The 24,111-nt window shown below is 47.8% G+C and overlaps 1 long non-coding RNA gene across 3 annotated transcripts in view; it reads left to right on the top strand.

The window, feature by feature from the left end:
• The window catches only part of LOC125079973 (uncharacterized), a 183,425-nt gene that overhangs the window by 9,394 nt on the left and 149,920 nt on the right, over positions 1-24,111 (top strand). For 2 of the 3 annotated variants that reach the window (XR_007121181.1, XR_007121180.1), the window contains exons 1-4: positions 4,036-4,222; positions 6,284-6,344; positions 7,452-7,634; positions 21,711-21,827. This is a non-coding gene — a long non-coding RNA (uncharacterized LOC125079973). Of the gene's footprint in view, positions 1-4,035; positions 4,223-6,283; positions 6,345-7,451; positions 7,635-21,710; positions 21,828-24,111 lie in introns of those variants that run through there. The other variant, XR_007121182.1, reaches the window with a different exon arrangement.

Here is a 24,111-nt window from a genome sequence, read left to right as displayed (position 1 = left end):
ACCATAGCACATACCCTCCCCAATGTCCATAACCCAGCCACCCTATCCCTCCCCCCAACCCCCTAGCACCCCTCAGTTTGTTTTGTGAGATTAAGAGTCTCTTGTGGTTTCTCTCCCTCCCGATCCCATTTTGTTTCATTTTTCCCTCCCTAGCCTTCACAACCCACCACCCTGCCTCTCAGATTCCTCATATCAGAGAGATCATATGATAATTGTCTTTCTCTGATTGACTTATTTCGCTTAGCATAATACCCTTTAGTTCCACCCACATTGTTGCAAAAGGCAAGATTTTGGTTTTTGATGGCTGCATAGTATTCCATTGTATATATATCCCACATCTTCTTTATCCATTCATCTGTTGATGGACATCTAGGTTCTTTCCATAGTTTGGCTATTGTGACATTGCTGCTATAAACATTTGGGTGCATGTGCCCCTTCAGATCACTACCTTTGTGTCTTTAGGGTAAATACCCAGTAGTGTGATTGCTGGGTCATAGGGTACTTCTATTTTCAACTTTTTGAGAAATCTCCATGCTATTTTCCAGAGTGGCTGCACCAGCTTGCATTCCCACCAACAGCATAAGAAGATTCCCCTTTCTCTGCATCCTCGCCAGCATCTGTTATTTCCTGACTTGTTAATTTTAGCCATTCTGACTGGTGTGAGGTGGTATCTCACTGTGGTCTTGATTTATATTTCCCTGATGCTGAGTGATGGTGAGCACTTTTTTATGTATGTGTTGGCCATCTGGATGTCTTCTTTGCAGAAATGTTTGTTCATGTCTTCTGCCCATTTCTTGATTGGAGTATTTGTTCTTTGGGTGTTGAGTTTGATAAGTTCGTTATAGATTTTGGATACCAGCTCTTTATCTGATATGTCATTTGCAGATATCTTCTCCCATTCTCTCAGTTGTCTTTTGGTTTTGTTGATTGTTTCCTTTGCTGTACAAAAGCTTTTGATGTCGATGAAGTCCCAATAGTTCATTTTTGCCCTTGCTTCCCTTGCCTTTGGCACTGTTTCTAGAAAGAAGTTGCTGTGGTTGAGGTCAAAATGGTTGCTGCCTGTGTTCTCCTCAAGGATTTTGATGGATTCCTGTCTCACATTGAGGTCTTTCCTCCATTTTGAGTATATTTTTGTGTGTGGTGTAAGAAAGTGGCCTATTTTCATTCTTCTGCATGTGGCTGTCCAATTTTCCCAGCACCATTTGTTGAAGAGACTGTCTTTTTTCCATTGGACATTCTTTCCTGCTTTGTCAAATAATAGATGACCATAGAGTTGAGGGTCCATTTCTGGGCTCTCTCTTCTTCTCCATTGATCTATGTGTCTGTTTTTGTGCCAGTACCATAATGTCTTGATTATTACAGCTTTGTGATAGAGGTTGAAGTCTAGAATTGTGATGCCACTAACTTTGGTTTTCTTTTTCAACATTCCTCTAGCTATTCAGGGTCTTTTCTGGTCCCATATGAATTTTAGGATTATTTGTTCCATTTCCTTGAAAAAAGTTGATGGTATTTTGACAAACCACAGTTTTCAAATACAGTTAGGGTCTCAGCCCTGGACACAGTTGCGAACATCTCAATGGCCAAAAGAAATCATCTAACCAAGTCCAGTATCAATGAAGAGAGTGGGGAGAGGGGTGGGGGAGAGAATATTTAATAATAAAAATAATACCAATAATCCGAACAATCACAGAGGAAGGACTAGTAGGATGTCTTGATGGATTGAAAGGGAAGGGAAAGAAATGGGATGGTTTTTAGAGTTTCAGAGGTAAGAGTAGTAGGTGGCTGCTGATGCTACTTACTAATATAGGAAGGACTGGAAGATGAAAAGAGTTGTTGGGTAAAATCAAGAGTTTTGTTTGAGATTTGTTAAATATTGGCATCTAAGAGGAGATGTCAAATGGGACTCTAGAACATGCGAGCAGGATCAATTCGAGAGATATATGCATGGTAATCCCCAGCTTCTAGAAAGTGCTTTCTGCTGTGCTTCTGCTCGAGATCACCTAGGGAAAGAGTGTAACTGGAGCAGAGGAACTCTTCAGGGATGGAGCCCTGGAATGGAGCCCAGGAATAGCCCTACCTATTTTTTAATAGGTAGGGAGAAGGATTCTGTAGGGGAACCGCAAAGGTGTTGCCGGCACTGGGAAAGAAAAGTGGGAGGGTACGGTGTCACAGGAGCCAAGAGACAAAGGTGTTTGAACAAGGAAGGAGTGCCAGATGTTACCAGGGATTTGAATGAGATGGAGATTGTCGGAGACTTTGACATGAGCTGTGTAGGGGACCAACTCTATGAAGGAGCACTGTGCTAGGTGCTGGAGATAAAAAGATAAATAAGATACATTTTTTGCCCTTTAGGAAATCATAGCCTGGTGGGAAAGGCAGACATGCAAATAAATCATTGCCATACAGTGTGATAAATCTTAGAATAACATTTTCTTATATGTGATCCACTGTACGCTATTTGAGGGAGATGTTAATCAAGCACTCTAAAACCAGAATGTTCCAAGACCAATAAGCCTGGGCAACCCTGCGGGACCCAACACGACCTAGGGCTACAGTGCCAACTGCTGACCTCTTAGCACTAGGTTCAGAGCTTAGGATACCAATGTACTGCCCCTCAGGGTCCTCTCTACACACCCAGGTCTTGTCTGGTGCCCCAAGAGTTAGAGAAAAGCAATGTCCGCTCCACAGTAGAAACAGCCACCAGGGGCAGGGAGACCGACCGAGGAGGAGTGGCTTCTAGAAGGCTGATCTGAGAGCAGAGTTGCTCCCCGAGGGAAGGACGAAGCAGAGATTCACACACTGTACCCTGGGTCCTGTGGCTGAGCAGCAGGGGGATGGGACCCCCAGTGGCCTTGTCCCACAGGTCTTGGGGCCCGAGACCTCCCCGCTGAGCCCGTGGAGCTGCAAACTTGGAGCAACCACTCACATGGTGCAGCTGAGTCCAGAGGTCTGGCTTCTGATTAATTTGACAATTTCCCTACAGGTATAAAAATTAGAGAAAATTAAATCACCAGCCAGCTCCTTAGCATTTTCCCCTGACGACTGAAGCCTGTGGAGGCAGCAGAGACCCTACGTATTCTTGGTTGCACAACACGCATGCCACTGAGCAAAAATCAGCTCATTACCCCACGGTTGTGGAGTGCCCAGGTGCTTTCTGAGGCAGCCTCTCCGGTAGGTCAGGAGAGAGGCTGGTGAGGAGCAAGGGGAGACCTGACCTGAAAGAGCAGGGGCATGACCCAGAGGAGCCTGCGGGGGCCTGGAAGGTATAGGTCATGATGTGCAGAGGATGTGGCAAGCTTGGGCATATGGTGGGAGCAGGTGCCAGTGCTGGGTGGGTGTGGTACCAGGAGCCCAGACAGCAGAAGGCGCCCGGTCACATGGTTCTGGGGGATGGCTTACACGCAGCCTGGCCCCAGGAGTAAAGCAAGTAACAGCCAAACCTGGTAGAGAGTTGGGCAGGGAGAATTCAGGGTAAGGACATGGAGTTCAGCACAGGGAAACCGAGGCAGAAATCAAGACCTGTGGACTGAGTAATATGATAAAGGTAGGAATATGAGAGGAGTGTTTGTTCTTGTTTTCTGAGCAGCTCAACCTGAGAACATTGTCTAGTAACGCCTTGTCCTGATCAGGGTTGGAGAACCAGCTTCACTGGTTCTAGTTGTGCAGAGTGAGGACACCAGGGCACAGGAGCTAAAGGATCTTGGATATAAGGAGACCACAGGGGCAAGATCCCACCTCCTTGTTGCTCTTCTTGAATTTTCAACACCCCCCCCCCCCCACCGAACACAGATTCTTTGGCTTAAAGGATTGTGTAAGTCACCTTTTTAAGAAGTCAAGCAAAAGTGTCTTCTATTTGGAGCTGTTTTTGTTGCAAAGAATCAAATACCACTCTGGCTTAAGAACAGAGATGCGGTTTATTGCAATGGTGCATAGGGACTTTAGACTAAAGGACAGGATAGGAAGCACAGCCAGACCCCACAGGGCCCAGACCTGAGGACATCTCGGTCTCTCTCTAATTCTGTTTGCACTTGATTCTTACCCTGATCGACTCTCTTCCTCTGCTTACACATACTGTGCCTGCCCCTGCCTCCATGGACATCAATCAGCCATCAATCCTGATTCTAGATCATCTTTGGTTTTAAGCAGCCCTCCGTCATTGGCTCCATTCCTGTGCAATCTCATCCAAATTCTCTGGGAGTCAGTGAGTCACTGGCTGGTAGTGGTAAGTCAGTGAGTCGTTACTCAGTAGGTCACCAACCAGGAAACAGATCAGCTATTCCCCAACTATTGCCAAGGAGGGTGGAGTCACATGATACTTGCATCATCCCTTCCAGGGTCTGTGGGCAGGGTAGATACTGAATCCCAAATGTGCAGAATTATTATCAGGTGATTACCAGAAATGCAGATTTGTTGAAAGACTAGGCAGCAAACCAGGCGTGGTCGCTGAATAATGGCCCCGCAAAGATGTCCATATCCCAATCACTGGGGCCTGCAAATGCTATCTTATATAGCAAAAGGGACTCTGCGGATGTGATTAAATTAAGAATCTTGAGGGGTGCCTGCGTGGCTCAGTGGGTTAAGCCTCTGCCTTGGGCTCAGGTCATGGTCTCAGGGTCCTGGGGTGGAGCCCCGAATCAGGCTCTCTGCTCAGCAGGGAGCCTGTTTCCCTCTCTCTCTGCCTGCCTCTCTGCCTACTTGTGATCTCTCTCTCTCTCTATCAAATAATAGAAATCTTTAAAAAATAAATAAATAAGAAATTAAAAAAGAATCTTGAGATGGGAAGATTGTGCTGGGCTGTCCAGGTGAGCCCAATAACATCTCAAGAGTCCTTATAAAAGGGAGGCAGGAGGGTCAAAGACACAGTAGGAGGCAATGTGATGACAGAAACAAGAGATCAGAGTGATTCCAGGAAGGGCCACAAGCTAAGGAGTGCAGGCAGCCTCAAGCTAAAAAACAAAAGGTGGAAAAATAAATTATCTCCTCAAGCCTTTAGTAAAAATACATCCCCCTTGACGTTTTGATTTTAGACTTCTAACTTCCAGAACTGTAAGAGAATACATTTGTGTTGTTTTAAGTGACTAAATTTGTGCTCATTAGTTACAGCAGCGCCAGGAAATTTAAAGAGGCAGGAAGCATGGGGTGTTGTCATCCTAACTCTGCATGTACTCTGGGACCAAGTCTTCTTGTAGAGAACCCGAACTGCGGCTCGGTACCATTCAGGCTGTAACCAGAATTCAAGCGAACCCCACTCCCTTGTGTATATCTTGCGTTTACTCGTCACAAAAGCGAAGGTTTGCTTGAGTTGGTTCATCACTCTCCCATAGGCAATATTCCTGCTGAACAAGAGAGTCGTGCTAATGCACCACGACTTGGGGGTGGGTTTCAGGTCAGGTCACCCTCTTTGGTGGGGGGCGTGGCTTCCCTCTTGTCCAGTCAGCTGTGTCCAGGGCAGCGAGACTGCTGTCAATCAGCTCCAAGTCAGGGAAATGTTACCGAGGAAAGAATGAGCCTGGGCTATGTGGTGAGAGTCATCTGAGGACATCTCCCACAGCCAGCAGGCTTTTACAGGGACACGTTTAGAAAGCAGTCTTGAGGTTTTAAGAGAAGAAAGGCCCTTTCTGACCTCCCTATACCAACTTCATTGCTGCAGCTTGAATTGTGAGAACTTTAGAGCAGCCCACCCGGGGTTCCTTTCTTTGGGGTCCTTTGATCCAGCCCACTGTCTCCTAATGCCAGCTCTGACGGCAGTCCTCCTCCACAGGTCAAAGGTGACCATTCCTCCTGCATCTCCCATCTTGCTCTTGGCCCTGCAGATTGGTTTGAAGGAAGGCACAGGCTTACTGCTTGCCCAGCGCAGTATTTTTAGGAGTTAAAAGAAAAGAAAAAAAAATCAGCTGAAGCCAATTTCAGGTTCTAGGCATGAAAAGAGAGGCAGTACTTGAACTTCTGGAAATCAGGATGGCTTAAGAAGTCAACGACATTTGAATTACTGCCTTTGGGACTGGAAGAAACCCAAACAATTAGAGGTGTAAAGGCACAGGATTCACGGCTTGATAGGTGTTGATATATCCCTCAAACCAGGTCTCCAGGCCCACAGGAGCCTGACCTCATTTAAAATTGCTGGAAAAATGCACATAATAAGCTCAGTTTGAGGGCTCTTTGACAATTCAGTTTGCATCAGCCTCTTTCCTATAGGGTTTGTTTGATTTATTACTATTATTTTTTAGTTATTTATGTTTTCCTGTTATAATATGCTACCTTTTTTTTTTTTTTTTAACAATAGAGCATCTCAGACGAGACTGTCCAGAAAAAAACTGGTGTCTTTCTATGGTGTTTGTTAAAAGGTAAGGAATTTTCTTTTTTACTCATTATTTAATCTTTTTATGTACTTTCAATGACTTGTCTCAAAATTGTTCCATCAACTTTCTTAACCTAAACCCTCAATTGGTTTCCCAGTCACTACCATTAAATGAAAACCTTTAAAGCGTTCTAATTTAAATTGTATTTGAAAGGACCCTACATATCCCTTATGATTCCTTTAATAAAGATTAAATAACTAAAATACATATATACTTTTAAATGCACATTTATATAATAGATATATCTACCTGAGAAGGCAAAGTTTATGTGCCATGTCCTACCTTTTCTGTCACTAAAAAAAAAAAAATAATAATAATATGTTTTCTAGCCTCAGAATGTGCAGCTCCTGACAGGAGGTTCCTTGGGGCTGGGTCATGGCCAATTTTATCTCATTCCCACCTTGCTGTCTGGGCCATGGCCTCCCTCCTGGAGGATCTGATCTCCTCATGATGCCCAAGGTCCATTAGGAAGATCCTGGGAGAGTGTGGGGAGAGCAGTAAAAGTCCACAGGAGGTTGGGCAGGAAGAGTGCCTTAGCACACAGGACTACGGGGGCTCCCTGGGTACCTCTATTACCCCCATCTCTGTGGAGATTAGTTTTCTGCCCCCTTGTCTAGACACAGCCCCAGGCCTATACTCCTGCCAGCAGCATTTTAGAGGCAAGCTAGATAAATATTCAGGCTGCCACAAGGTCTGGAAGCCTTGTGCTCTGTGGCCAGCCCATGAGGGATAACCAGGTGTGGTTTGGAAAGCCCAGTGTCTCCACCTCATATCAGGCTCTGATGTCCCAGCAGAGGCTGCTCTGTGATGTCAGCATGTCCAGGTTAGGAATGGGGTACCATGTGGATGTGCCAGCAGCTGATCTGGTTTCCCAGGTTTTTGTGAGGCCTGGATCGGTCATGCCCACAGAGACGGGCCTGGAGAACTGGGGACCATTCCCAGGTCACCCTGGGCCCTCACCACCTCCCAGAGGCTTTGCTGGGACCCCAAATTACCTGTTTGAAGGAGCTGTCAGGAAACTCTGTCAAGGGTTTAGCTGATAACTTGGAGTAAATAGCTAATCACAGCTTTGTTCTAAGATTTTATTCTTAGGTAATCTTTACACCCAATGTGGGGCTCAATCCAACTTCACAACCCTGAGATCAGGAGTTGCCTGTCCATAGGACTAAGCCAGCCAGGTGCTCTAGTGATCACAGTTTAAATTGTGCCCACTTGCCTGCCTCCCCAAGTGTATGTGCTTCAAGAATCAAAAGAATGGAATTCTAATGGTGGAAGGTAAGCCATATAAGAGGGGTCACAGGGCCGAGAGCCCTGCAGTTTGCCCTTAAACAAGAAGCCACCTGGCCCTGCCCTAGTCCTCCTCCGGGCACCTGGAGCCAGGGACGGGTGATTCAGGGTCTGACTGGAGGACTTGTCACCTTTAGGCACCTTCTAGCAGAGGGCTACAGGAGCTCTGGGGTCAGCTGGGGTCTCAGGGCCCTGGGCTACCTCCACAATTACAGCCATCCTAGAGCTGTGTGTGCTATTTTTAAAATGCTAACGCTCCTCCTGGAATCTGCACAGGCTTTTCTCAGCAACCTCCTCTCCAACTAAATGAAGCTACAAGCTTCAATTTATATCAACTCAATATTTATACCAACTATGATGATCTCTTATGGATCAGAAGCTCTGATTGGCAGACACATATGGTTTTGATGAATAAAGCTGTGAAAACAAATTTATTATTATCTGCAAGGGAAGAGTATAGCGTAGATAAGCCTTTGCAAAGCGTGGAGTCCAAAGGGGAAAATGATGAGAAAGGCATCCTTGGTGTTGAAGGTCAGGAGAACTGAAATAAGAATGCTAAGGGCAGGGCGGGAGCTCAGGCAAGGCTGTTGGACTGGATTCAGTCTGTTAAAGTGAAAAGCAAGGCATCATAATAGAAATAGTGTAGGATACAGAAAACAACTCCAGGTCATTGTCTTGCTATGTGGACTTGGGCAAGTCCTTTCCTTGTTGGGTCTGTTTGCACACCTGGGTAATGATGAGGTTAGATGCCCCTGATTCCCCCTTCCAGGGGCAGGGCCCAGCTAGGAGAAAGGGGGATTTAGGAATATGATGGCACTTCAAGGCTGTGTGACCTTGAGCAAACTGCTATACCTCTCTGTGTCTCAAGTTCCCATTAACACCAGTACCTTCTTCTCAATATTTTATTAAGTCTAGAATTATTGCAACTACTGATTTTACTGCTGCTTCTGACCTCTTTGGAACTCCGGCCCCTGGGTTAGATTTAGGGTTGTGGCACAGTTAGCTCTGGGATTCCTTACTGAGCCCCAAGACTAATTGCTTACCGGCATCCTCTGTCTGCCTCCATCCCTCATGTCTCTGCCTTTTCTCAAGGCTGCTCCCACTTTGCTACCAGCTCTCCCATCTCAGACTCTTTTCACTCCTTGCTTCTCAGCCTGACTGCTACTGAAGTCCGACATGAGTCCTAGCAGAAGAAATCAGTGACCCCTAAGCAGAGGGGGCTCAGCTTTGCAGTGAATGGCAGGGCTGATCCATCCCCACAGAAGCAAACACACCCAGCCGTGTGAGCCATGCCAAAGGCAATGTTTCAGCAGTACTAGAGTTAGAAGTTTTCTGAATATAAGATAAAGGAAGAATTCAAGGATCCTGTAGTAAAACACATGCTTAAGGCAGAATTTAGCTACTACAGTTTCTTGGAGTTAGGTGGAGGGAAGCACTGCCCTGTCTCTGTTTAAAGAAATGGAAACCATAAAGGGATTCCCAGGGGGAAAAAAAAAAGAGAAATCTTCAAGTGAGAAAGTGAAATTACTATATTAAGAGCTTCTATTAAGCTGAATCTCTTGCTTAAAGGCTGAAAGAAAGGCTCAGGGATTGTGGGCCAGGGCTCTGGTTGAGGGTGGGGAGGGGGTAGAGTGAAAAATGACTCAGAGGGTGTGGCTCACTGGTGCCTTTGGAGAGGGGACAGGTGTAGGGACGTGGGTGGCCATGCCCTTGTGTAGCTTCGACCCCCATCTCTTGAGGGTGTTGCTAACGAATGGTGATGGGTCATCACTTCTGATGTTAGATTACAGCAAGACTCTGGCTTCCGTCTCGTTCCTTCTCTGTTCCTCTCTTTCTTGCTCACTCTGCAGGAAGCCAGCTGCCCTGTGCTGGGCTGTCCTATGAAAGGCCCTTGCGGCAAGGGAGTGAGGGTGGCTTCTGGCCAAGAGCCACTGATAACCCTCAGTCCACGTGCTCATAGGGAACTGAATCCCACCAGCAGCCTGGAAGCGGGCTTGGAAGCCAGTCCCGCCGCCCCAATCCAGTAAAGCCTCAGGCAAGCCTGCGTCCCTGGCTGAGAAGGGGGCTCTGGGGGAGGAAAAGAGCATTGAGTCACATGCTTTACACCCTTATCTTGAACCTTAAATTCATTCTGTGAGGTAGATGCTGGCCCCTCCATTGTGTAGATGAGGTAACTGAGAGTCCAAAAGGTTAAACTGTGCCAAGTGTCACGTGACAAATGAATAGAAAAATGGGGATTTTGAACCCAGGGCTGACTAGTGCCAAAGCACACACTCTGGCCATTGCAGAAGTAGGCCATGTTTATTTTCTGTGTTTCCAAGGGAACTTAGAAATACAAATGGACAGTTGTCTAACTATCCCACCAGTAAGCACATGGAGACAGCAAGAGCTATAGGAGTAGTACGCCAAGGCCAAGCCTTCCCTGGTTGGGAACCGTACCCCACACTAGCGTGAGAAGCTATGTACCCTTGGGGCAGAATTCTCCATGTGCAAAGTAGCCTTGTTTCTTTAATTTCTTTAAAAATTTAACAAAAACTGCCAAGTCTAATGCCACTATGGGCTGAGTGCCACTTCTAAGAACTGTATATGTATGTGTTAATTCACTTAACCCTCTAAAGAAGATACTATTACAGTCATCCAATTTACAGATGGGGAAACTGAGGCAAGGAGCAGTTACATAATTTGCTCCCAGTCATTCAGCTCTAAGGGATAGCTAGAATTTAAAACCCAAACAGTCTAGCTCCAGAGTTTCATGAAGGTCAACAGAAGTCTCTTTGGGTCCTCGGCTGTCACATCGCCTGAGCTCCCAATATGGCTTTGGGCTTGGCTGACCTGGGATCTAAGCCCCCAGCTTCTGAATTCAAACAGCTACCAAGACCCTCGCCCCTGACTTTCCCCACTCAATTCCTATCTTCCAGTTCCCAGCAAGCTCCTCCTGCCCTAATTCCATCTACCCTGTTTCATGAACTGCCCACATCTTCACCCTGGGCTATGCCTGCTTTCTGCCCAGCTCCCAACTCACCACCTGCCAACCTGAGGCTCGCCCACTGCCACACTACCCCGAGGACAAGATCAGCCCCAGCGACAAGGCCTATGTCCTGGCAAAAGCATGTCACTCAACAAGCCAGGGGCAAGCTTGTTAAAATTGAAAATGGCCACAATTCGGGGGGTATTATCTGAAGACAACCTATTTCCAGGAAAGGAAAATGACAATAGAGAGGCAGGAAGAGCATTACTGTGTGGATAAAAAGATGACATATGCAAATGAACCCACAGAGCCAAGAACCTAGATTAAAGTTACAGACAGATATGGCAGGCAAGATAATAGAAGCTGTCATAGATCTCTAGGGCACGATGAAAAAGCAAATCTGCCCGTGTTTATGCAGATAACAGAGGCTATTAAAGAGGCCATAACATTGATCATATAGGATCTCAATAGCCCAGCAATGGGCTAGAACAAGAATGGTCGGGTGGTGTGGAGGAGGGGCTCTTGAGCCAGCAGGGATCCCAGGCTCTTCTCTGGGAGACTTTGTTGAGCAATCAGAAAAATTATGGGCTATTTGGGGAGGCCATCCGAAAAGCTAAAAGCAATGAGGGACGAAAAGATGAGGCTAAAATGCTAAAAGCAGCATTTTCAAATAAGTCTCATTTCAGTTTAGTCTTCCCATCTGTGATGATTTTAAAAATATAGTTCCTAAATTGCTTGTAGCATCTGGGGAGCAGGGTCTATGGGCAGACACCTGCTCACCAGTGAGAATTTGGAATGGCGTTTCCGGATGAGGTCCTTGTGGTTTAGAGATTGATCGGTAAAGGCAGGAGACTCACAGCATCTCAGAAGAGCAGGAGCTGAGAGGTCCTTAAAAATGTCTTAAACTGTCCCTGGCAGGTGAGGGACACACTCAGGGTCACGCATATGGTCCATGAGAGTCTAGAACTCTGCACTCCTAAGTCCCTGCTCAGGGCTGAGCCTGCTCTGGTTGGATGAAAGGAATGTCCTTGACTGTCTCCTCGAAGGAAGTGAAGAGTAAGAGGGGAAAATGAAGAAAGAGAGACAAATTCAGATATGACACCTCTTTGGGGAAAAAAGAGTCTAATAATGATTGTCTCTCACTAACTTAGGGAAAGATAGAAGAACAAAGATTGTCCTAACACGATTATGTAAAGGCAAGACTAGAAAAGAAGAAGCAGTTGCTTCCCACAGAAGTCAGCCATCTGGGTGACGTCTGTCCCACCCAGTGGTCCTGCCTTTGAGGATCCATAAAAGTCAGCAGCAAATACTGTTCCTGTTGCAGGTGAATGTTCTAGAGCCTCTTCACTTCCTCTGTGCCCACTGTGCCTGCCCTTGCCTCCCCAGCTCCCAGATTTCTGCCTCTACTGCCCTGTTTTGACATTTCCTCTGGCCCCTTCAGATAGTCACTCCTATCCCTCTTTTTGGACCTCGGCTTTCTGCTTGACTCTGAGTTCTACCCACTGTCCTCCTGATACTGTCCCTGCTCTGGCTGCTGCCCATGGAGGCCCACATGCGGACTGGCTTCCAGTCCTCTCAAGTGACACAGAATTGAGACATTTTTGTCTTGAACCCTGAGTTCCCACCTGCAGGGTGAGAGGGGTGGTGATGATGACTCTCCCTATCCCATCTCGGGAATTTGGAGCTGCAGGACAGAAAAGAAGAGCCATAGCCCTGGCCAAGGAAAGGGCACAGCAGCTGGTGCCAAGCATCCGTGCTCGGTGCCACCAGCTGGAGCTTGGGCCCCACCGTGTGTGCCAGTGCCTATGGCAGAGGACAGGGGCGGGGGGCGCGGGCAAGGGGAGAAGTTTCTGCGAATCATCCTGGTTTTCTCTTCTAGCTCTCAGGTCATGTGGTTTGCAGGAAAGGAACTGACCTGTATTCATCAGGACATTTTGGTTGCAAATGACAGAAATCCAGCTCAAATTAGCCACACCGGGAGTGTTTATTGGATTTTACTTAACAAACCCAGGGCGAAATTGACTTAGGCTTGGCCAGAACCCGGTTCAAATGGAGTCATCATCAAGGCTCTGCCTCTCTTTCTCTTTCTTTCACCTGGGCTTCCATCTAGGTAGTGACTTTATTCTATGAACTGACATTCTCCACTGGGTAGGACAATAAACTCCTGGCAGACTCAGGTCATTGGCCTCAGAGCTGATTCTCCAAAAGGAAGAGAAGACCGTCAGGGGAGACAGATGGGCCCTGAAGACAGTGCACCCAGCGTGGGACAGACCACACCTCCAGAGATGAAAGGCCTCAAATCATGATGATGGGGTTGGGTTGGGGAAAGTTTCCATGACTCATAGCTCCAACCGGGCCACCTTGAGTCAGGGAAGGACAGTCACTGAAGGAAAGGACGTTGGGCAAACAGACAAAAGGATGTCCTCTGTAGGGTCTTCATATCTCCTGTGTCTGGGGACCAGAAAAGTAATAGCTCACCGTCTACAGCTGGGCAGCACCCCCCACCCCGCATTACATAGATGGGTAACCACCCTGTGGTAAAGGGCCAACAGCCCCATTGGCTCAGGCTGGTGCAGACACACCAAAGACATGCCCTGCTCAGCAGCTGAGAGAAAATAAGCTCAAAAGTGAAATCCTAACTGCCGGAAGGCCTGAGGAGTTTGGCTGGAGCGTGTTTTCCGTGACGAAGACCAAACCTGCAGCCACGTTGAACAGGTACACGCACGTCTCGGTGTGAAATCTTAGTTGCTAATCCAAGGCAAACAGGTCCACAAAACAATAAACCCTCCTTATGGGCTGTGGGTAGGAAGGGGATCTCGGTAGAAGTGGTACCTCGGATACCACTGTCTCATTACTCCCTTCGGCTCACACAGGACTGCTTCCCTGAGGCCCCAGCAGGCCCTGGTGTGTCCTAGGCGATGTCCCCATTCTCCACTGACTGTCAGGTCTCGTGGAATCTTAATCTCCTCACCCCCCTTTCCACAGAGTGTCTGCACTGCGGCCATGACTCTTGCTGCATGCTAGAACACCGAGTCCCAGGCAGAAGCAGGCAGAAGGCCCCGTGTGCTGCCACTGCTTCACGCGCTCGGCTGCACATCTACCATGGGAGACCTCCATGTCCACTCCGTGAGAACAGCTCCTTCAGGGCGGGCTGGCAGTCTCCCTCGGTGGATGAGGACACCTGTTCAGGGGTTGGGAATGGGCCAGATAGCAAATCAACTCCCACAGATGAAGTTGCAGTGTTCATTCATTCATTTCATAATGTAAATATATATGCTGATTTTCCTTTGTGTGTGAGGCTCTGTTTGTTTCTTGGAGATACGGCAATGAAGAAACAGGAAACATCCTCGCCCTCATAGAGCTTACAATTCAGTTAGAAACATAGACTGTAAGCCAGTCGATACATTGTATAACATCAGGTAGTTTCAGAACTAACAATAGATTAGGGAGATGAAAGAGGAGCTCTTTTGAATACAGTGGCCAGGAGGGACTCTGCTTAAATGTCACCTGTCCAGAGACCTACAATAAGTGAGGGATCGAGGCCTGCAGGCTCATGGGGAAAGGCATCCCAGGCAGGGGGAACTGCAAATTCAAGGATCCCGACGGGGGGGGGGGGGGGGGGACGGGACGGGCCATGCCTGACATTTGGACAAACAGTAGGGGGGCATGGGTGTTGGAGCCCAGGGAGCGAGCCCTGCAAAGAGCTGGAGGTGAGCTCAGAAACAGTGGGAGGAAGATAACCTAGGGTTTGTAGGTCACCGTGAGAGCTTTATTCTAAGGTGATGGGAAGCCATCCCTGCAGACAGGTCTGAAAATACCTTTGAGGTTCACCTGGATCCCCAGTTACCGCAGGAAATGCAGGGTGTTGGAGGGGGTGGGGGAACGCATAGAGCCTCCCTTAAGAGTTCACATTTGAACTAGGTTTTGAGGAATGCCCAGGAGTTCGTCCAGTGGAGAAAAGAGGAGGAACCCATCCCAGACAGAAAGAACGCATTCGCAGGGAAGAAGGGTGAAAGAGCAGAGCCTGTACCAGGGATGGCTGGCAGTCCGTCTGGCTGGAGTTTGGCACAGGAGGGTGTTGGAGGAGAATACAAGGCTTAGAAGTCGCGGGGGCCGGATGGGAAGGAGCTGGCATAAAACAGCATATCCAGCTCTGTGAGGAGCACCCCACCTTCTTGGAGAGCTACATTGATCGCTAATGAGCCGAAGTCACTTTGTTACCACAGAGTCAACACGCGCTGCTCTGGGAGGCACATGGCTTGTCTCCCTGCCCTGCCTCCCCCTCCCACCTCCGCTCCAGGACCCAGGTGGCCGCCCCGGGCAGCGTCGGAGTGCCCACATGTCAGAGGCTTTCAGACAGCCTGTCCTTAATAAGACAAGCTCTTTCTTTAATCTGGGGAAATAAGGTGCTATTAAATGAATTTTTGAACTTCCATTGCCAGAAAACTAAGGGCAGAGGATGGAGCAAGGGCGGGGGTGGACGGTGGGGGCAGACCAGACAGCAAAGAGCGGCAGAACCTGTGAGTTCCCAGCCTGGGTCTGCCCGACGAGTTCATTCCAACACGTGAGCTGCTTTCTGCTGTACAGGCCCTGCGTCTGAGAGCCTTAGTAATTAAAATAAGAAATGAGAGTCCCCAGGTAGGTGATTGTACCCGAGGCCCTAAAAATGATGGAAAGGTGGCCTGCCCTAGCCGTGGGGGGAACCCAAAGGTAATTACCAGGATACTTTGCAAATTATTGAATAAGTCACTGGAACTGGCACATTGATTTATAGGAGACCCAGAGATTTTAAGAGATTTGAGAGAATATTAAGAATCAATCAATATTTTAATTTATCTCGGGCTCCTAGAGACTTGGGCTCTGCAGAAAACCACTGGGAGGAAACCATGACCTTTGAAATACGGCTGGCTGGCAGGCAGAAGGGAGGTGCCTTGGGCAGGAGCCAGTCTGGCAGCAGCCGCAAGGAAAGATTTCTCTGCTCTGGAATGTTCTCTTTCTTCATGGCATCCGTCAGCCAAGAAGTGGAGGGCCTCAGGGGGAATGTGCTCTGGAGCTGTGGCAAGGAGGCTGCGGGCTGAGTCATGCAGAGCTTGTTCCTCCCAGGACAGAGGCCCAGGCAGGAGAGAGGAGCCTGCAGACTTTGTGCCCCTTCTCAGCAGACACTGCTGTGACCTGGACATCTTCGAAGAGCCATCTGATGACATGACATCTTTGGGAGAGATTCAGCACCTTTTCCCCTAGGAAACCAGACCCCCTAGGTCACAGTCACTTTGGCCCCCTGTAAGCTCCCTTTACAGGGAGAGGAAAATGGAGCTGTTGTTCCCCCAGGCCTGGTAGGGCTAAGGGTGAAGCAGGGACAAGAAGCTGGAGGCAGCCTGTGACACCCTGCAAGGGAGTGAGGGAACAGAAATCCTAACCCCACACTCCTCCTTTCCTCAGATCGCATCTTCATTCGACATTAGCCAAAACCATGCACAAGTCAGGGGACAGGAGAGTCCCACGATTCAGGGTAGGGGAGGGTAGAGAGAGAAGCAAAGGTGTCCAGCATGGGACTGTCAAAGAACTCTGCCTGTGACATCCTGACTCACCCACCCCATGACAAGCTTAACCCAGTGCTTCTTGGCAGGGGACAGTTTTGTCCCCCAGAGGACACTCAGTAATGTCTGCAGAGAGTTTGGCTTTACATTTTGGGGAAGGAGAGAGGGAGCATGCAGTGGGGGTAGAGGACAGGGATGCCAAGAAACACAGGAAAATGTACAGGACAGTGACCCATAGTGAGGACAAGGAACCCAGGCGTGGGTCAGGTGCCACACTGCCCTTGCTTGGGTCAGAGAATGTTGCCCTCACTCTTCTGGGGAAAACCACATCATTTCTTTTTTCTTTTGTTTTTAATAGTTAATGATGTATTTTATTTTTTATTGTGTTTTTTTTTTCAAGTATTTCATTTATTTATTTGACAGGGAAAGAGATCACAAGTAGGCAGAGAGGCAGGCAGAGAGAGAGGGGGAAGCAAGTTCCCCGTTGAGCAGAGAGCACAATGCCGGGCTTGATCCCAGGACCCTGAGATCATGACCTGAGCTGAAGGCAGAGGCCTAACCCACTGAGCCACCAAGGTGCCCCTATTTTTTATTGTGTTAATCCAATTCTTTGTGTTACTCTTTTAAAATTTATTAATTTTTTATTAACATATAATGTATTATGTGTTTCAGGGGTACGTCTATGATTCATCACTCTCACACAATTCACAGCACTCACCATAGCACATACCCTCCCCAATGTCCATCACCCAGCCACCCCATCCCTCCGACCCCCATCCACTCCAGCAAGCCTCAGTTTATTTCCTGAGATTAAGAGTCTCTTATGGTTTGTCTCCCTCTCTGGTTTCATCCGGTTTCATTTTTTCCTCTCTTCCCCCATGATCCTCTGTCTTGCTTCTCAAATTCCTCATATCCGTGAGATCATATGATAATTAAGACCGCATCATTTCATCGGACCCAGAGCCATTGGCCAGTCAGTGACATGTGGCCTGCCTTCTCGTGTTCCTTGCGGATGGGGTCATGTGCAGGCAGAAGCCCCTCCACGCCCCATCTCTTCTCACCAACAGCAGAGGGCCCTGCGTGGTCCACACGGAGGGCACCGTCTGATCCATGGGTATCCAGAGCCCGCCTCTGCCTCCTCTTGGAGGCCCAACCTCCCTCTCTTTCGCTTCGTTTTCAGTTTTATATTCACACCCTAAAAACATTTGGTAAAAGTGAATCAAGTCTTGCCATCTGTCTCTTTCACTTTTATTATGTTTGTAACAAAAAGAAGAGTCAGGAGGAAATTGAATCCAAGCTGTAGATACCACGCTTCTCCCCTGGCAGCTGAGACCCTTCCGGGGAAGGCTGCGTCCCTCTCCCGCAGAGAATGAGGTGGCCTTGGGGGGTGTGGGAGTGGAGAGTGCACAGAATGTGTTCCTGCGATAATCTCAGGCCATGCTCTTTATGGCCCTGGGAAGTAGGGATTGCTGTCCGCACTGAGAGATGAGGATCCTGAGCTGTCCAGAGGAAGTTCATGGTCCAAGTTGTATGCCCAGCAAGTAGCAAAATGAGATCTTTAACTCTGCACTGGGCCTGTCAACCCCAAAATGTAGACAGTGATGCCTCCTCTTTAATCCATACTAACTCATCCCCACTGGGGTTTAGGTACCATATTGGAAACTGTTGGAGTTTAAGTGTGGTCCTCAAGAGATCCCTGTACTCTCCCTGACACATCTTAGAGAGTTGGTCCCTTGTCCAACTATCTGGGACCAGACCTAAGAACACAGTAAGTTTCATTCGGACCCTCATGGCATCATTGTTTACTGAGAGCCAGCCATGTGCTACCTGTAGGATGGCTGCGGAACCCCGTGCTGGGCAGGGCAAAAGATCTTTTTTTTAAGATTTTTTATTTATTTGACAGAGATCACAAGTAGAGAGAGAGAGGAGGAAGCAGGCTCACTGCCTAGCAGAGAGCCCGATGTGGGACTCGATCCCAGGACCCTGAGATCATGACCTGAGCTGAAGGCAGAGGCTTAACCCACTGAGCCACCCAGGCAGCCCAGGGCAAAAGATGTTGAAAAAGAATCCTGGAAGGCAGATCAGAGAAGAACATAACAGCAGTAGAACGCGCTTTCCCCGTGCTCCCTGTGAGCCAGCGGCTGGTAAGACTGATAAAGTTCCCTTTTTTACAGATGGGAAAACTCAAGCAGTTAAGGAAATTGCTCAGGCATACCTAGCTCGTGCTGGGCTCTGTTCTGACATGTTACGTGGATGAATCTTGAGGACCTTATGCTGAGTAAAATAAGCCAGCCATAAAAAGACAAATACTGTGTGATTCCACTCAGATGAGGTCCTGGGCGACCTCATACTAAATTTCATTGAGACAGAAAGTAGAATGATGGTTGCCAGCGGATGGGGAAGGACAGAGTGGGGAGTTATTATTTAATAGGAACAGAGTTCTAGTTTGGGAACATAAATATGTGCTGGAGACGGACATTGGTGGTGGTTGTACAACAGTGTGAATGTTCTTGATGCCACTGAACCGGACACTTAAAAATGGTTAGAAAGCTAGAATTTAATAATATGTATATTTTACCACAATAAAAAAGTGAAAAAATAAAACTTTTAAGCTGACCATTAAAATGGGTCGAAATCGGTGTAAAGGGGTTTTAAAAACTCATCAGGCCCTGGAACTCATTTGAACCGGCCCCTATCTTAGATGGCTGAGCCCACTGGGCCCTGTCTGAAGAGAAGAGATGTCCTAGAAGCCAGGAGCGAAATGTGGAATGGAGTCCAAGGATGCAGGTGAACTAGGGTCCGAAAGTAGGGACAGGTCCTGAGCGAACAGGCAGAGATGTGGAAGTGAGGGGACACTTGGAGCCGACGGGATGAGAGGTGGCTGGCGTAGGACGACTTACAGATACGGGTCTGGCTGCTGAATCTCTTCACTCTTGCCTGGCGAGGGGCAGCCCGTACCAGCAGCAAGGCATGACCTGGCGTCAGCCCAGCCATGTGAGACACTGCCAACCTTCTAGAGATTTTGCCCTGGTACCTGCCTGTTTCAGAGTTCTAGGCAGCCTCAGCTGCAGATGGGACCTGCATGAGACCAGGCACACACAGGGTCCAGAGCACAATGCTCCTGGGATGAGATTATGGAACGTCAGAAGCCAGCAGGGGCTCCCTAAACTGGCATCAGGAGCCAGGAGGCTGCCTGAGAGGGCAGCACACAGCGGGAAGGTGGATGGGGCCAGGTTGAACGGGATTCTCTCCCCAGAGAGTTATATGGTGTTGCCAGTAGTCAAGAAATGAAGCCAGAGACCGGAAGACTGGAAGATGGAAGGAGCTGCGGGCTGCAGCTGAGGGAGGGGCTGGATGGAGGAGGGGACAAAGGACCCGTGAGGGCTGATGCTAAGCAGGTCAGAAAATGGAGGAAGGCATGGGCGGAAAACACACGGGTTCAGGATCTAAGTCTGCCAAGTGTGAAAGGGTGATCTCGGGGTCTGCCCCAGACCAGAACCAGGTCCTTAAAGGGACTGGCTTCCCATGAGTTGACGTCCCTCTGTAACTCCAGTGGGTCTGGGGAGGGTGTCATGATTATCCATAGAGAAGCACAGCCTGCTGGCGTGGACCGAGATCTGCCTTCTCATCCCCAATGCACTGTGGTCACGAGCTCCTGTTCCCTCACCAGTAAAGTGGGGGTGATAACCGCCCCCAATGAACACTGCAGGTGATGAGGGAGCAAAAGGCAAGCTGAGGACAAAAAACATACCAACACCCCGCAGCCTCCCCTCCTCCCCATCCTGGGTGGGATGATTTAGGTCACTTAAAGATTAAAGAACCTGAAAGAGTAACCTACTCCACTGAGGATTTCCATGAGCAAAAGGCATAAATCTAGAAGCATCCATGGGGTGTGTGGCCAGCAGCTGTACAGAGCATTCCCTCATGTCTAATTTCCACATAATGGCTCTTAGTGTAAAGAGTTGAGCGAATAGTTGTAGTAATAGAGGTTAATCTGCCCCATTGTTTATATTTCATGAGCTGTTGATGGGAGGCTTTCAAGGTTTGGCCAAAGCGGAGCAGATGTCAAGAAGGCACCTAGCTCTGCTTTAATAGCTGCTGGGGAAAGGTGACTGTTTCATTTGTGACTCTGGGCATATTGCAGAGAAAACAGAGGATAAAGCACCCATAGGGAAGGAGTGGTTGTACAGTCCTGTCCTTTCATTTTAATGGCTGTCGGAAATGTTTGGAGAGGTGGTGACGATTAAAGCCATCAATCACCTGCAGGTCCACGAGCTTTGGAATCAAACTTGAGTTTGAAGATGGGTTGCCCTGTGTAACCATTGGAAGTTACCAGAACTAGAAGTTTCCAGAGCCCTGTGCTCTGGAGAAACACACACTAGCTAAATTGAGGGGCTGAGTCTAGGCCTTTAAAATGCTTTTGCAGATCAGGATGTTTCTCTTTCTTTCTCTATTTGTTTCATTTCTAGCAATAACCAGGAGACCACCTCTGTGGTATAGTGGAAAGATCATGGGTGTTACAATGGGTTAGAAAGGGTGCAAATTGCCTCTTTCCCACCCAAGCTCTGAGATCTGGGAAAGATGATCTCTGGGTTTTTATTTCTCCATCTGTAAAAGGGGATCTCCTGTTTTGATGCCTGTTGAATAACCGTGAAAACCCACAAAGTGTAAATTTGCAGAGATTGGTAAACACCAGTTGAGGGTAAGGTAGTTCTACTGGAGTGAATCGTCCACCAGCCCACTCCCGGCATCTCCAACACAGCTCTGATGGTCTCTGCTTGGACTCAAGTGGATATTTAAAATATTTTATTGTGAAATATGACATATATACCAAAGAACATTAAAAGACTCTCATAAAAATATAAAAGAAAAAGGAAAAAGTAGAGAGCAGTGATATGTAACAAAGAAACATGTGTAAAATTAACTTGCAGGCTAAGTTTTTGGTCAGGAGTCAGCAAACATTTTCCTTGAAAAGCCAAGTAATAAACATTTCACTTGGCTGATGTGGTCTCTAGCAACTACTTAACTCTTCTGGGGTGTTGTGAAAGCAGCCACAGACAGTATAGACAAGCAAGACCGATTTTGTTCCAGGCGTGACGGGAGACTTCACAAAATGAGACAGCGAGCCTAGCTAAGAGAATCTGTTTTAAAGTAGTGTCAGGAGGCCATGGGGAGGAGGAGTGTAAGCACGTTCTGGTCCAAGGCCCTGTGAGTCCAGCTGGAAGTTCTCAGCCTCCGCTGAACTCTCTATGACCCCCGAATCGTTTGCATTCATCAAAAGGAGCAACTTGACCTGAGGAGTTCCAGTTCCTCATTTGCATATTAACCATCCAGTCCCAGGTAACCTGATTTCAATCCCAACTTTGCACGTCAAGGACCTAAATGAAAACTCGTGACCTCTCGCCTTTATGACTCCTCCCATCTCCATCTTCTCCCGAACGTGGTTCAGATTTCTCCCTGACTCTGGCTCCTGAGCCACAATCCTAACTGCCTAGAAAACACCTGTTTAACTTTTTGGTCAGTTCTTCCTCAGTCGACATTTGTTGGCCTGGTTGGCAGGATCAGAGCAACTGGCACCTGTCCCCGCACCACGAGGCCACCACCGCCCGGAGGATACCTCTGAGAGATCACAGTCCTGCACGTGTTCCCAGTGGTGAGGAGCCCGGGGTCCTCGCGGTGAGTCGTTCTGATCCGAACCTCCTGTCTTTCAGTCGAGGTTCAGATCAGACTGTATTTGGGCAAAATGATGGGTTCTGTCCTTGCTCTTTGGAGGGGAGGAATTTACCCTTGGGATTCAGGTTGAAGGGAATTTGCTGTCCAGGCATCGGGATTGGAGTTTAAGGATGTTTACTGGTGAGCACTCAACGTGTTTTCAGGTGGCCACGTTCTCATTCGGTTTAAAATCTTTTTAAATCCTAGGGAAATATTTCCTTTGGAATAGCTTTAAAGGCTCATCCTCCTTTAGGAACCCCAGCTCGTACTTATGTTTTAAAAACACATATGGCGGGGTGCCTGGGTGGCTCAGTGGGTTGAGCCTCTGCTTTCGGCTAGGGTCAGGGATATCAGGGTCCTGGGATTGAGCCCCGCATCGGGTTCTCTGATCACTGGGGAGCCTGCTTCCCCCTTTCTCTCTGCCTGCCTCTCTGGCTACTTGTGATCTCTCTCTCTGTCAAATAAAATCTTTAAAACAAACAACCCCACATATGGTTCTCCCTCTTGTAAATTCTTGCCCTGTTAGACTCACATTACCTGGGATGATTTCTAAAACCTCATTGCATAAGATGGGACACTTTTGATATCCCCAAATTAGTTTACTTGCTCCCACAGGTGGGGGGAGAGGTTATAAAACTAAACAGAAAGCTCCTTTTCATTGGCGTCGAAGGCCTCCAAAAGAAGTTTCAACCCTTAAAGCAGATAGCTCAAAAGTTTCAAAAGCGACTTCTGATCTTTTGGAGAGGCTTTTGAAATGAGAGAAATCTGCTGAAACTTCTCAGACTGCCCCACCCCAGTCCTACCTGTCCTTGCTTCCCCTAAGCCTCTCGTCCCCCAACCTTGTACTTCCTCTATATCCTTAGCTAAGTAGCACCTTAAAAATTCAACTTACCTTCTGGATTGTGAAATTTCTCTAAAATGTCCAAGGTGAGACTGGAAGAGTCAGAGCAAGTCTCCCCAGAATGTGCCACTGTGACATATGGGTAATTTTTGAGCTGCAGGCAGTTGAGACCCTGTAGGCTGAGAAGAAATCACTGTTGCCTTCTGCTTGTTTTGTCTGTCAGTCTGAGACAGACAGGTTGTTCTTCCTTTTGGCTATCTTTGGGAGTAACTCTGCACCTAGGGAAGATAGCCTTTGCACCTTCTTTGAGGATTGCGTCTTACACCAAGGGATGGGTATTTAATACTGCCAGAAATACAGACTCTTTGTCCTGGCTGAAAACAGACAATTTTTTTTTTTAAAGTAGCTCTGTAGTCAGAAGTTGGCCAGACTGGTAGCTGATGTTCAGAGCCTGATGGCCATTTTTGAGGCCCTTCTGCCCTAAATTAAAACGATGCACCCAGAAAGTGAAGTGAAGATGTTTAGTAAGAGAGGTGGTCAAACTATGATGTCATTTAAGTTACAACCCAATTCTTGGAAGAATTGAAAGCAACTGTCCTTCTTACAAATCTTGACAAAACTTGAAATGCTGCTGTAGAGACCCTTCGAAGTTTACCGATTCCTTTACCAACCCCCAAACTTCCCTTATTTATCTCAAAAGCCTGGCAAATCATTGGCCTTAGGAAACCAAAGTTCTCCTTAGCAGCTTACGTTCTTTCTCTGTCCCTGGCAGTTTAACATTTTACCATATCCTAAGAAGCAGTGTGGGGGTGGGGGGAGGCCTTTTTAAGATACAAACTGCTGATAAGGCTCTCGGTCCCTGATTCTAGCACAGCCCCTAGAATTAATTCCAGGGACAAATGGTGAACAATACAGCTGTGCACATTCTCACATAAGCCTCTTAATACACACGTGCATGCACTTCTGTTGGGTATAAACTTGGGGATGGAATGGCTGGATCCTAGGGTTGTGTTATGTTCAACTTTAGAGTATAAGGACCACTCATCTCTAGAGACCCCTTGTAGGCAAATAGGGTTGAGTGGTGGAATTTAGAAAGGGCCACAGTGGGACGCCTGGGTGGCTCAGTCAGTTAATTGCCTGCCTTCGCCTCGGGTCATGCTCTCAGGGTCCTGGGATCGATGCCCGCATTGGGCTTCCTGCTCAGGAGGGAGCCTGCTTCTCCCTCTGCCTGCTGCTCCCCCTTCTTGTGCCTTCTCTCTCTCTCTCTCTCTCTGACAAGTAAATAAACAAAATATTAAAAAAAAAAAAAAAGGGCCACAGTGACCCCTGGCTGAATACAGATGGGCCCATCAGGTGATCCACCTCAAGAAGGCCATCCATCCCTAACTAACCAATGGACTACTTAAC

This window comes from Lutra lutra, chromosome 10, assembly GCF_902655055.1.
Source record: "Lutra lutra chromosome 10, mLutLut1.2, whole genome shotgun sequence".
Taxonomy (NCBI): domain Eukaryota; kingdom Metazoa; phylum Chordata; class Mammalia; order Carnivora; family Mustelidae; genus Lutra; species Lutra lutra.
Note: the sequence above shows the minus strand (reverse complement) of the source record. Positions and strands in the feature narration are given on the sequence as shown.